Source organism: Eurosta solidaginis, chromosome 2 (genome assembly GCF_040869045.1).
Source record: "Eurosta solidaginis isolate ZX-2024a chromosome 2, ASM4086904v1, whole genome shotgun sequence".
In the NCBI taxonomy this organism is placed as follows: domain Eukaryota; kingdom Metazoa; phylum Arthropoda; class Insecta; order Diptera; family Tephritidae; genus Eurosta; species Eurosta solidaginis.
The window spans coordinates 195,946,903-195,961,030 of NC_090320.1; the positions used below are offsets into that span (position 1 = coordinate 195,946,903).

A 14,128-nucleotide genomic window follows, 5' to 3' on the forward strand; every position below is an offset into this window, starting at 1 on the left:
CACGTATCAAAGCTCGATGACAATGCATTAATGTGATGGTAGAGTGACATAAGTTCAACGGCCATAAGGTCAATTGGCCTTATTACCCCTTTGAATGGCCATAAGTTTGATTGAAACTTTGCACACGTATGAAGGCTCGATGACAATGCATTAATGTGATGGTGCGGTGACATAAGGTCAACGCCAATAGGGTCAATTGGCCTTATTACCACTTTGAATGGTCATAAGTTTGATTGGAACTTTGCACACGTATCAAAGCTCGATGACAATGCATTAATGTGATGGTGGAGTGACATGAGGTTAACGGGCATAAGGTCAATTGAACTTATGACCATCCAAAATGGCCATAGATTTGAAACCTTGCACATAATACGAAAAACGACTCCTTTATTAATGATAGAAGTGGATGCATGGCACATCTACGAAAGAGCATACTGGAGCCCTTTTTACCACGCTTTTATTAGCTTGGCCTGTATCTATCTATGTATCTATGTATCCATATATATATGTAACGGAATCTGGAGTGGAGCCGAGAGCCCCGGTAATGCAGAGCTCCGAACTCCGTTGCACCTTTTGAAACATTTTAAGATAGGTACTTTTAGCTAATGCAGGCCACCAAACCAAGGCACCATAAAGAAGAATAGGCGCACAATGGCTGTGTAAATCCAGTAGGTCACCTTAAGGGAGAATCCCCAGGAGGTGCCAATTGCCCTCTTGCAGGTGAACAGCTCTGCTGCTGCCTTCTTGGATCGCTCCACTATATGATCACTCCATAATAGCTTCCTATCCAGAATGACTCCCAAATACTTGATCGCTAAACGCTATGAACGTACCCCCAATTCTTGGCGGTGTAAGATTTGGTACTTTGTACCTCCTCCTGAAGAGGACAAGCTCGGTTTTATCCGGGTTGACTTCCAAACCTGTGGCGGGTTGTACTCCTGGAGCAGCTCCAGGATATCAGCTGGGTCCGTTGGCGGAACCCAGGCTCTAGCCTTTGGTCGTGAGGGGATATCACGCGCCTCCACTACCTTGAGGCGCGCGCCCGGATATACCACCCCTATCAGCGGCCCTATAGAGGTTTACCGTCCTGGCGTCATGACAGGCAATTAGCTTGACATTGCCCTGGAGCAACCCTGCATCGGTGTAAGATGGCAATTTCGGCGAAAGACCGCGTCCAGCTTCCCTGCATCTTGGCCCTTTTCGGTGCCGTGGGGTTGGATTCATCCATGCACCGCTGGCGTTTCGAGGTTTCATCACTCTCGACTACAACTTTTAAAATTACTTGAACTAAAAAATTAAAAATAAATAATAGGTTACAAAAACTACACGCTTTTATAGCTAACAGAACTAAAAAATAGAAAATAATTTTCAATTAAAAAGAGCTTATATAACAGTAGTAGAAGGTCAAACAATCATTTATAGTTAATCACCTCAAAATAAAATTATAATAAAATATAAGTTATTAACAGAATACTTTAATTCACAGTAAAAAGCGTGGGGTGCTTGATATTGAATGCTACAATCATTCTGTTGGCATCTATCTGAGAGGAAAGATGTGAAATGTAGTCAAATGTACCCCACGCTTTTTAATCTGAATTAAATTATTCTGTTAATAACTTAAATTTTATTATAATTTTATTTTGAGGTGATTAACTATAAATCATTTTTTGACCTTCTACTACTGTTACATAAACTCTTTTTAATTAAAAATTATTTTTTATTTTTTAGTTCGGTTAGCTATAAACGCGTGTTTTTTTTAGTTTTTTTGAAACTATTATTTATTATTATTTAATACTCAAATATAAAGTACATGGCCTAGCTCTAGCGTTGGTTATGAGTAGCCAGCTAACTAATTGTTTTGGATTTTTTTTGGAAAGTTTTCGCACGTAAATGCTCCATGGAGTACTCTGAAGGAGCTGAAGTGTGTGATTCTGGGCTAGGAAATTGTAACGTGAATTGGACCACATATTTTATACGTATGAGGATCAGTTATGGAGTACTCGTGCAACTTTGAAATACTCTTAGAGTACTCCTTAAATTGACCTTAAGGAGTGTATCAATACTCCACAACTTATCCCCATTTATATAGATATAACAAAATTTGCATCACAAAAACTTTAAAATTGTATGGAACTATTGTGTTTTGCTATGAAACGTAGTTTTTGGAAAATTCCAGAATGGGTAAATTATCCGTTTTTATTTGACTTGACCCTGTGTAGCGGCCGGCTGGCCGTTGTTTACGAATTTTGTAATTAAACTTTAAGTAACATTCCGATAAGCTTGAAACTTGGAATATAGTTCAGAACCCGACGACAATGCAACAATAAGAAGAAAAACTCCGATAGGTGGCGCATGGATCGAAATATTTCAAAAAATCGTATTTGTGGTCCGATTTGGCTCATATTTGGAACACATAATACATACATGAATAGAAAGCGACCTATGAAAAAAAATCGCATTTTACTACGGGAATAGAACTCGCTTTGTGAAAAAAAGCTTCAGCTAGGTGCGCAAGGAACGAGATATTCAAAAAAATCGTATTTGTGCTCCGATTAGGCTCATATTTGGAACACATTTTACATATAGTCTGGTAGAAGTAACAACGAAAATACTTTGGAGTTCGAGGAGGGACAAGCATACGTGGCGCTAAGTCGAAGGATTATGTATTGAGGACTTACATTGTAACAAATTGTCACAAAAGAGTCATTGTAATACTGAGTGACTAAATGAACTAAATATAATGAGAAATAATAGGCAATTAAATAAAGACCAAAAACTTGAAAAAAAATATATTAAAAAAAATTTTTTTAAGTTAAACCGTTTTATTGAAAATAATTCTTACATTAAGTATTAATAATACTAAAAGCTAGAAAATAATTAGGTAGGTCCTAGGTACTAGTAACCATCATCAACCAACTCATCAATCTAGGGCGTAGATCAGTAAAGGGGGAAAATATTTTTTTTGGTCTATCCCAATGCTTATGCAAGATACAATTATTTTTAAATCCACTTCAACTTATAATATTTTATGTGCAAACACCACTGACTTAACAGCTTGCTTAATATTGTTAATTCTTTTCTGTATAAATTAAAGGTATGTCGATTAGTCAACGAATACAAACATATATATTAAAGAGTAAGTTTTTAATTTTGATGTATTTGATTTTAATCCGAGTCAATTAGCAAGCATTTAATTGCAGCTGTTTAATTGAACAAAGTTATGTGGTTGATAAATTTAATAAATACTAAATATTCGAACATACTTAAATTCTTAAAATTATTTTTTGTTGTTATACACTTTTTGCTTGTATAAATTATTTATTATTTTACTTCTTGATTGCTTGAATTAATTTTATGAATTGTTGACCTGTAAATTTTGAGGTCTCCAAGTTAATTATTATTAGTTTTGATAATCAATTTTACAAACAAAAACATTTATTAAATTTAGAATTATAGGGAAAATATGGCTATTTATATCTCAATTGAAATATGCATTTGTATGTAAAGAGGTATTTAAGGGTAATTAAAATCATAAAATATAGTAATTCTATTATTATTTTAAAATATATTATAATGTCAAGTTTAAGTTCAAACAAGCGTTTAAGATTTTACTTCATTTAGTGCTGAGCCAATACGGCAGTTTGAATATACATACTGTAACGACTGTCGAATAAATAACTTCACTATTCAGTGATGCAAACTGGTCTTTATTTAAAGTACTTTGGGAGTACTTCACAATTATACTTCACTTCACAACTAATAGCGTGTTTAAATCAAACTGATCATGCATTCCTTAGCTTGCGCTGCTTTTATACTCTCGGGTTTCTCGTCACCCATTTCTCCTAAGATCTAATAATTTCGCGAACAGTTGTATGTCATGCTTGGTTACCCGTTATATACATGTATATTTGTAGTTTATGCTTTTCTACTAGCCATATGCGTGTGTATGTGTGACTACTTTGGCAGACTACATGTGTGTGTAAGATACCTCTTCGTTGTCTTGTACATAAGTGTCGCTGCCTTCTGTGTTTTGTTGTTGCGATTATTTACTAACAGCATAGTGATGTCAACATTCGCCACAATACATATATTTTCTTGGGTATTGACATGTCGGATATTCTTGAAAGCGAATAATTCAGGGAACCAACGTTAGCAGAGAAACCAACGTCAGCACCGATATCCAATGAAAATAAGTGCTCTTTTGGACTAAGTAGGTAATTGTAAAGTAAACTCCTCTCTCGATAAACAAAACTTACGCTCTCATACATGCCCTGGTGGGTATATGACTCAGAATCCTTGATGGTGCCAAGAGAAGAAGATGGAATGGCTCTTGAAGTGTTCGAGATAAATATTTTCTAAATGATTTATGGCCCTGTTCGTGTTGCTATCGGCGTATATCGAAGGGGATCTAATGATAAGTTGTATGAGATTAACGCAGGTATGAGCATAGTACTAAGGGCTTCGCTAGGCCATGCCGTTAAAATAAAAGAAGCCGTCCGTCCGTCCGCCCGTAAACACGATAACTTGAGTAATTCTTAAGGTATCCTAATGAAATTTGGTATGTAAGTTCCTGCGCACTCATCTCAGATGGCTGTTTCAAATGAGCGAAATCGGACTATAACCACGCTCACTTTTTCGATATCGAAAATTTCGAAAAACCGAAAAAGTGCGATAATTCATTACCAAAGACGGATAAAGCGATGAAACTTGGGAGGTGGGTTGACCTTATGACGCAGAATTGAAAATTTTGAAAAATCGGCGTGGCACTACCCACTTTTAAAAGAAGGTAATTTAAAAGTTTTGCAAGCTGAAATTTGGCAGTCGTTGAAGATATCATGATGAAATTTGGCAGGAACGTTACTCCTATTACTATATATGTTCTAAATAAAAATTAGCAATAAAAGTCAAATTTTAACAAAAATTTAATATCTTTACAGTATATAAGTAAATTATGTCAACATTCAACTCCAGTAATGATATAGTGCAACAAAATACAAAAATAAAATAAAATTGTAAAATGGGCGAGGCTCCGCCCTTTTTCATTTAATTTATCTAGAATACTTTTAATGCCATAAGTCCAACAAAAATTTACCGATCCTCGTGAAATTTGGTAGGGGCACAGCTTCTATGACGGTAACTGTGAAAATGGGCGAAATCGGTCGAAGCCACACCCAGTTTTTATACACAGTCGGCCGTCTGTCCTTCCGCTCGGCCGTTAACGTGATAACTTCAGCAAAAATCGATATTCCTTTACCAAACTTAGTTCACGTACTTATCTGAACTGTTATTAAAAATGGGCGAAACCCGACTATGACCACGCCCACTTTTTCGATATCGAAAATTTCGAATAATTCTATACCAAGTACGAAAAAAGGGATGAAATATGGTGAGTGGATTGGTTTTTTCACCCAAAATATATCTTAAAAAAAAAACATTGTAAAATGGGTGTGAAGTAGAAGAAAATGAAAAAGTTCTGCACGGCGAAATCAAAAGCCCTTGGAATCATGGCAAGAATACTGTTCGTGGTATTACATATATACATAAATTTGCGGTACCCGACAGATGATGTTCTGGGTCAACCTGGTCCACATTTTGGTTGGCCTTCACATATGCAACTAAGGGCCACTCCCTTTTAAAACCCATTTTTAATACCCTTAATTTGAAACCCATATCGTGCAAACAAATTCTAGAGTCACCCCTGGTCCAGTTTTGATACCCATGTCATACAAACACATTCCAGGGTTACCCTAGGTTCATTTTCCTATACATGGTGATTGTCCCTTATTTGACAAAGTATGAAGGAAAGTCGTTCCAAAAAACGTCGCCCTTGATCTACAATTTCGGACTCTTATCGGACTCATAATTAAGGGCGCTTCGAAAATATTTCAGGGGTGATTTCAAAAAAATTATAAAGAAATGCATTAAAGTTTAACCAAATTTTCATATTTAAAAAAAAAATATTCTAATAACACGGATTGATAGGAAAGTTGCTCCTCTTTTCAGTATTACCATTTGTATGTATCTATGAAAAAGACAATTTTGTCTCCAAAGCTCTCAGCTGAGCATATAATGTTCGGTTACATCCGAACTTAGCTTTCCTTGCTTGTTATTTTTATTTTTCATATACTTGTGTAGGCTGCTCTACTTTAAAATTGTCGCAAAGTCTTGCGCACACATTTTGACGCAAAAAAATTAAACTTTAAACCAAATTTGACTTGGTGGTAGAAGTCGCCAACTTAGCTTCTCTCATAAACTCATAAAATTTTTTAAATTTTAAAATAAGCTCTGATTTAAAAAGTTCTGCAAGTGGACTTTATGCTGAAACTTTAAACAGTGTGTAAATAGAAAGGTGAGAAGAGGCACCCCTAGCGGGTGGACACACTTCTTTAACTTGGGTTGTGGTGGTAAATTAGATTATAGTAACTCTAGAAGACAGTGGCTGCCGAGTGGTTGCTGATGATTTGGCATTCCTGATCGAGGTAAATTTTATATGATTGCGCTGAAAAGATGAGCTGTGTCATGCGAGCTTTCTGTGAATCATTGTAAATTGATACTGGTTTTTTACGATGAGAAATAAAGACCTCTGCCACTGTATGATAGAATTAAATATTTAGATATTATTTGAACAGAGAATTGTTCTGGATGATTAGGATAGGAAAATATCGATTACCATTTGCAGCTGCTGGGGCTACAAAGGGAGGCGCTGGTCATTTTCCTGAAGGCTATTACCCTTTCATTATCAGATGGTAGTAAAGCTGGTACTGATCTATGGGGTACTGGACTGATGAAACCAACTGTGCGCGGCATACAACGGGAAGTGCTGGTGGGTATAAGCTCTTAGAACACCTAACTTAGCATTGTGCGTCATGTCGAACATACATGATATGAGTGTTGTGATCGCTAGCGACTGCGGCTCGTTCGTTGATGAGACTTCGTGATTTGAGCTTCCGACTTGCGGAACGTGGGCACTCCGGCATTCTTAAGAGCTGCAACATTATTTTAGACAAGACGAGTAATTGCGCGCTAACAACTGGCCCTTGTGCAAGTTTACTTCAATAATATCCTCAAGAGAAGACTGAGTAGAGGGGCGCATCTAGAGCTGTAGACAAGTTAGCTAACTAAGGAATCTTGAAGGTTTCCTATAAGGAGCTCAATGTAAGATAAAATTTCAATCTGCACTAGCGCTTTCCAAGCGGAAAATGACGATGCCTTGTTTGATGCTAGCCAAATGGTTACTCAAATTCAGCTGTGGTGCGATCGAAAGTCGTCTGAAAGTGCTTGACATGTTGTTGTTATTGTTGTAGCGATAAGGACTCTCCCCGAAGGTCTTGGGGAGTGTTATCGATGCTGATACCCGACGATCTCGGGAACGATTTGTTATGACCACATCCGACCCTCTAGGCCATACCACGCTCCCACCCCCTAGATCCATGAGGAGTTCGGGGTCGCCAGAGCCTCGGCTGTTAATGAAACAGGATTCACCACAGATAGGTGAGGTTGAGTTCAAGTTTTTTTGCCGAGTTGTGAGTAAACCTTTCATTGCCATCATGTGAAGAAGCCCTGGCACGAAAGTCCTGCCCTGTGTATGTTAAGAAATGAATAAATATTTTTGCAACAATTGCTTTGTAATTTTTTTCGTTTTCCAGGGAGCGACGAAGAAGAAGAAGAAGAATCAGAAGAAACATTAACACGTAGTAACTACCTCGCACCTTCGGGAAGAATTTGAAAAATTGGAAGGAGAAACGGTGGAGCTTCCAACTATTACGAAATGCTAATTTTTTCATAGGGACCAATATCTTCCCAGGAACAAAAATAAAAATTGTTCATACATATATGAAGAACAACTTCGGACCGGTTAAACCATTAAAATCAAATTAAAAATGAACTAGACTTGCTGGAATATAAGTTTGATCAGAAAAAGTTATTAATGCGATGCCACCTTTCAGAAAATTACCATGGTTACTTTTTTTTAACTCGTTGTTTTTAAGAAAAATTTTATTAGCTCCCTGGAATATCATTTTTTCATATTGTTATCATTTCAATACCATGCACTTTCTATAACCGGTTGTATATGTGAAGACATGTTGAAATATATGCAAACGAATCGACTACGTTATGAAAGACAGACAACAAGTGTTGTCGACTTTCGCACGATCCGATTCGGATCACTCTATCGTCCAGAGAAAATATGCGCCAGCCTCTGCGCGTTTCAAATGATTTAACAAAAACACAAGAAAAGCTAAGCGCGGAAAAGCTGCAATATAGGTACTGCTTATGAGACTCCTGAGAGCATAAGTTAACTCAACGAAATACAGGAGAAAAAGGAGCAAATCCCCAAGGCACTTTGCTTCGCCGCTGAGGGAGAAATGCCTTACCGGCGACCCCAGAAAACAACTGGTATGATAAAGAATGACCCTTTGCAACGGAAAGAAAGACGCTGCCTACAGGGCAGAATTAAGGTCCAATGCAAGAAGAAAAGTGTGTGATAGCTAACGAGGATAGAAAAGGTAACCGTGAAGCCTTTTCAGGAAGAAAAAGGCAGAAAGGCTGGAGTACGTACATTTTAATCAAAAATTCGGCAACAGTTCGGGGGCAAACTCCTTTAAGAATGATAACGGCAAATTTGTGACCGTTGTTCGGAAAGTACGTAAATATGAAGATAACCTCCCCTGCCTTTTTAAATGAAGAAAGCGATTAAATACCCACGAGAGATGATAAACTCCGAGACCGCCATCGATGATGATGGAATTAATGTTCCAGACCATAAAACAACAATGGCGCTGTTAGTGATGGATTGCTCACGGAGCTAATCAATTACGGCGGCGAGGAGTTGGTAAGGTACATGCATCAACGTCTATGCCAAATATGGCCGGACGATTGAAATCTAAGTGTTCTTTGTTTTGTCCAGTCAAAAAGAAGCGGGATTCTGTAAACTGAGTTAACTATCATGGAATCAGCCTTCCTCTCATGTTTCACGCCGACTCCGAACGGCATCCGCAAGGCAGATGAGTTTTCACTGTGTGTGGCATGTGCAGTGTTTTCCAAACCGCTTAAAAAACTTTCCTCTAATTAAAAAAACTTGTTTCTAACTTTTTGAAGTTGCTTTGCCCGGGAGTTGAACCCAGGATCTTCGGCGCTTCCACCACATCACGGCGATCTTGTCCAGTTTGTTTAAAAAATTTTTGTTATCCTTGGGATATGGGCGATTTTTGCATTCGCAGTGAATTTAAATATAAAAATGTGCATAAAATTTTTGAAAATTATTTTTTACCATTAACAAATTTGTGGGTTTATTAAAAATATACAGCTAAGTATATAATTTTCGGTTCCACTTGAACTTAGTCATTCTTACTTATTTTCAAAAGCTTATGGTTCCAAGATGCAGGTGGTTGGTTATTGCACGCATTGTTTGGCTGTTGCTGCTGTTACCATTGTTGTTGTTGCCAATGCAATTGTTACGCCGCTTTCATGGTTAGTGGGTTGGTCTCGCTTAAGAGGCAATTTCAATTTATTTATGTGCATCGTGCTGAGGCTGATTTTTAATGGTCAACCAAGCAAAGATGTAGAGGAATAATAAAGAAGAAAAATAAACTGCAAAAAGCAAGCACATTCCGTGCCATCAAACAACCAGCAAAAATGAGCAACACCAACGGCAAAAAAAAATCGTTCATACAAATGTGGGGCGTTGACCGCAAAGAATGTTGATTCATCTTCGATTAATGTTTGCTCTTCGCTATTTATTTTACAGCACTCACGACATATTTGTTGTTTTTATAGCAATTGGTTTTATGTTTATGCTTTGATTTAACCCTCGAATGCCTGACAACTTTTTGCCAACGGACCTTCTATATTTATATTTTTTTTTAAACACTAGTCCTCCTAGGTAAGGTTACGTTGAACTGTCCGGTCCATGAGGACCTCACATATACTGAATGAGTCCATAGTTTTACCAGAAAATTGTTTAACGACAAAACTGAGAAACACAGTACGTATGTTGTAAAATGTCCCCCTCATCTTGGCAAATACAAGATGGATTCTAAGACCCATGACACTTGCTGCTGACAGCTGTATCACCCCTAACGGATAGAGTCTTAGCCTGATAAGGGCAGGCCACTAGCACAAATGTGTCGTTTCCTCCTCCAACCCTCACTTCATACATCTGATATCACTGACCAAGCCTAATTTAAAAGCGTGTGAAGCCAGAATGCCTGTCCACTCAGAATACCTGTCATAAGTCTACAGTCCTCTCTTTTCATTGATAAGAGTAATATTGTTCGTCTAAGGTTGTAAGACCTACACATGTCGTTGTTGTAGCGATAAGGACAATCCAGGAAGGCCTTGGGGAGTGTTATTGATGTTGATGGCCCTTTGCCGGATGTAACTCTGTAACGTACCGGTAACAAGCGCCATAAAGCTATTAACCCGACCATCTCGGGGACACTTTGGTATGACCAAATGAAACCTTTTTAGCCATCCCTCCCTCCCAAGCCCTACATCCATCTGGAGTTCGGCGTCACCAAAGTATCGGCTGTTAGTGAACAGGATTTGCCACGGGTAGGTGAGGTTGACAATTGGGTTGCAGAATTGGATATTGCGCTGGAAACCCCTTGAGAGGGTTGCGCTACACAACCCCTTGAATCAATTTGGTATTTTAGTCGCCTCTTACGAAAGACATACCTACCGCGAGTATATTCTAAGCCCCCTAACCCGCTGGGGGAAGACCTACACATGATCTTCGTCACTTTACAGCGCCACGCGTCGATCATATGCAAATTTCGCCATCTCCTAATCTCGACCAGTCAAATTAGAACATCAACGGAGCACGCTCCAAGCTCTTTTTAGCTAGCTCATTCGCTTTTCATTCCCATCTATTCGCATGTGCTGTGGTACCCAATATATATGTATTCTTCTCCCCTTCCTTATTATTTCCAAGGATTGCTTACACTCTAACACACTTTTAGATGATGTTCTGTAGTTTAGACTATTTTCTTTCAGTACTTCTACTGGTTTGGTTACGGCTACTACTTCCGCCTGAAAAACGCTACAGTGATCTTGCAGGCTGTTGGATATGTTTATTTCCGGATCACTTTAAAATCATCGTTGTACACGGGTATCGCCTCGTCTGCCATTTAGTCAATCTTGGGCCAACCACCAACCTCTATTGTGGCTCTAAGAGCTCCTTGCAGCACAGATACGGACAGGCAGCGCAGATACGCTATATCATTATAGCCATATGGTCTGCGCAGTTGTTACAGCTATGTTTTTTGCCATGAGGTCTACAGGTGGAATGTTCAGAATGGTATACAATACGGCCGTTGGGGTTGTTTTCTGGGCTCCCGTAATGCTAAGAATTGACAGCCTGCATACCCTCTTAAATTTTTTGAGGTGGGTTATTTTTTTCGCCGATGTCCATCAAACAAGGACTCCTTAGTATAGATAGTCCTTACATTCGCTGTAAATACGCAATGAGAAAGAGAGGACGATAAACCCCTTCTTTTGTTTTTGCTAAAATATAAATAAAAATTAATTAAATAAAGGGAGCGATAGCCTACGAAAGGAAATGTGGCCGAGCTTCTCTTCCAATTTGCGTTGTGCTACTCTTAATTTTTCTTACAAATGGCGGGACTAGACCTACATGTTTTAGGCCAACTCCGAACGGCAACTGCAAGGCAGATGAGTTTTCACTCAAAGCTCTTCATGGATGAAATACACTCGGAGTCTTTGCGATATCACTGCTGAGAAGCGACCCCGGATTGAGGAACTTTGTTCTAATTGAAACAACTTGTTTCTAAATGTTCGATGTTGCTTTGCCCGGTAATTGAACCCAGGACCTTCGGTGTGGTACGCGGAGCAAGCTACCACCACACCACACATAAGCTCTAGTCCGAGCAAATGCTCAGATTTTATGCAAGAGACCTATTGCCTGCATACATACCTAAGTTTGAGTTTTTCAACTTGTGTTTGAACTTTTGTGGCTCCTTAGGCGCTGTTGCTTCAAATCGCTTCAACGTGACGGCGATAATAACAAGTTTCGTTAATTTATGTTTCTTCGTATTCAATCACCTACTAGCATTGTTTTAATGGAATTCATTAAATCACTGTGATTTTCTGTTAGTTTTTTAGATAACTATACCATAGTTGACAACGTGATAGGTCCTAATGGACCTTATGGCAATGACGAGGGTTAATTTCTGCAAATCACTTATGCATGTACGTGTTTTACGTTCATATCAAGGATTGCTGCTGATCTTTTAGTATGTAATGATATATGCAGTGTTTTTTTTTTTTTGCTTGACTCAAATTCCTCTTGGCCAATTGGTAGACTAATTACAGAATTACTTGCACAGTACCCTATCCTGTCATACCAAGTACATCTTTGCCTATTCAATCGAGTGGGATTTGTTGGTATTTTCTATTTGTTCTTTGATTGTCTTTTGGTCACGCTTCGATTGCTAATTTGTTGTTTTACAATAAAACTCGTATCATCTCCTTTTCAGGCGTAGCTATTATTAGCAATGCAAGTCCTCCTTCTCATTAGGGTAGCTCTATTTTTTGATAATGGCCATGTTTGTTGGCGAATTGGATATTAGATCTTTTTTTGTCTCTTGTCTGATAGTTTTAATCAAAGCAATTATAGTAGCAAGATATTGAAGGTATATACATACATATGTATATACAAACTTTTGCCATATATGGGATTTAAAGTTCTCGTTTCTTCGAATTCAACAAGTTGTTACGTATTTTTTCCATGATATAAATAGAATGTCTATTTTTATATAAACTGGCTAGCTTATATTTTTATATCTCCTTTTCTTTAGAGACACATGCATGAATTCTTATAAAATTCGACATTATAAGCCATTCTTATTGAGTCATGTTCGCCCGTCCGCCTTAACATTCTTTATTTTCAAGAACTTTGCTCTGCAGATTCATGTTGAAAATTGATGAAATTGGCGCACTTTTTCGAAGTCAATTTTTTTTTTTATTTATTGCTGAAGTTCAAATTAGGCACTTTTTGACATTAATTTTATTTCTCACACAATTTTTACAGCATCAGGAATAATAAGTATTATACAGACTTCTACATGATATCAGCTTGTCTCCGCTCCCGCTTCGGAAATGCTCCACCTCTACAAACTCTAGAGCTTTGAAGGAAGCCCTAGGTAAGAATCGTCTTCAAAACGCCCTATCTAAATTTTTTTATAAACAGTAGATCAGAATTGGGTAGAAGAATATTCAATTTCAGAATTGGGCTCAAGAATTGGGTTCAGCATAACGACAAAGTCAATAGTACAAAGTCTAGTATGAGTTTAATGGAAAAACTTTAACTTTCGCCGATTTTCGAATTGCTATCCTTATTAATTTTCAATGCCAACATAGTTTAAATATATCATACCTCAAAATCCCAAGAAATAAGAATTGGTATCAGCTAGAAAAAAGTTAAAAAATAAAAAATTAAAATTGGTATAGGAAATAAAATAATTAAAAACATTGTTTAAGTTAAACGGTTTTATTGAAAACAATAATTACATGAAGCAATAATAATATTAAAAGCTAGAAAATAATTAGATAGCTCCTAGGTAATAGTCATCCCACTCCTCACCAATCTAGCACGTTGATCAGACAATTAAATAAAAGCGTGGGTAATCCTTCGAAAGACTTTACTCCACTCCGCGCCACGTATGCTTGTCCCTTCTCGAACTCCAAAATATTTTGATGTCACTTCTACCGGACTGTATGTAATATTTGATCCAAATATGAGACAAATTGGACATCATAGGTCGCTTTCTATTGTTTCATGTATTAATGTATGTATTATGTGTTCCAAATATGGACCAAATCGGACCACAAATATGATTTTTTTGAATATATCGATCCTTGCGCCACCTAGCGGCGATTGTTTTCACGTGCCGTTTTCTATTCATGTATGTATTATGTGTTCCAAATATGAGCCAAATCGGACCACAAATACGATTTTTGCGAATATCTCGATCCTTGCGCCACCTAGCGGCGATTTTTTTCTTATTATTGCGTTGTCATCGGGTTCTGAACTATATTCCAAGTTTCAAGCTTGTAGCTTATCGGGAAGTTACTTAAATTTCAATTACAAAATTCGTGCTGGCCAGCC

General features: G+C 37.7%; 1 protein-coding gene across 10 annotated transcripts in view; it reads right to left on the reverse strand.

Moving 5' to 3' along the window:
• Positions 1 to 14,128, reverse strand: part of LOC137240465 (serine-rich adhesin for platelets) — a 361,236-nt gene that overhangs the window by 248,205 nt on the left and 98,903 nt on the right. The window contains exon 1 of one of the 10 annotated variants that reach the window (XM_067766763.1): positions 13,397 to 13,414. The exons of the other annotated variants lie outside the window; for them this stretch is intronic. The gene's annotated coding sequence lies outside the window, so the exon portion shown is untranslated. Of the gene's footprint in view, positions 1 to 13,396; positions 13,415 to 14,128 lie in introns of those variants that run through there. 10 annotated transcript variants of the gene reach the window in all.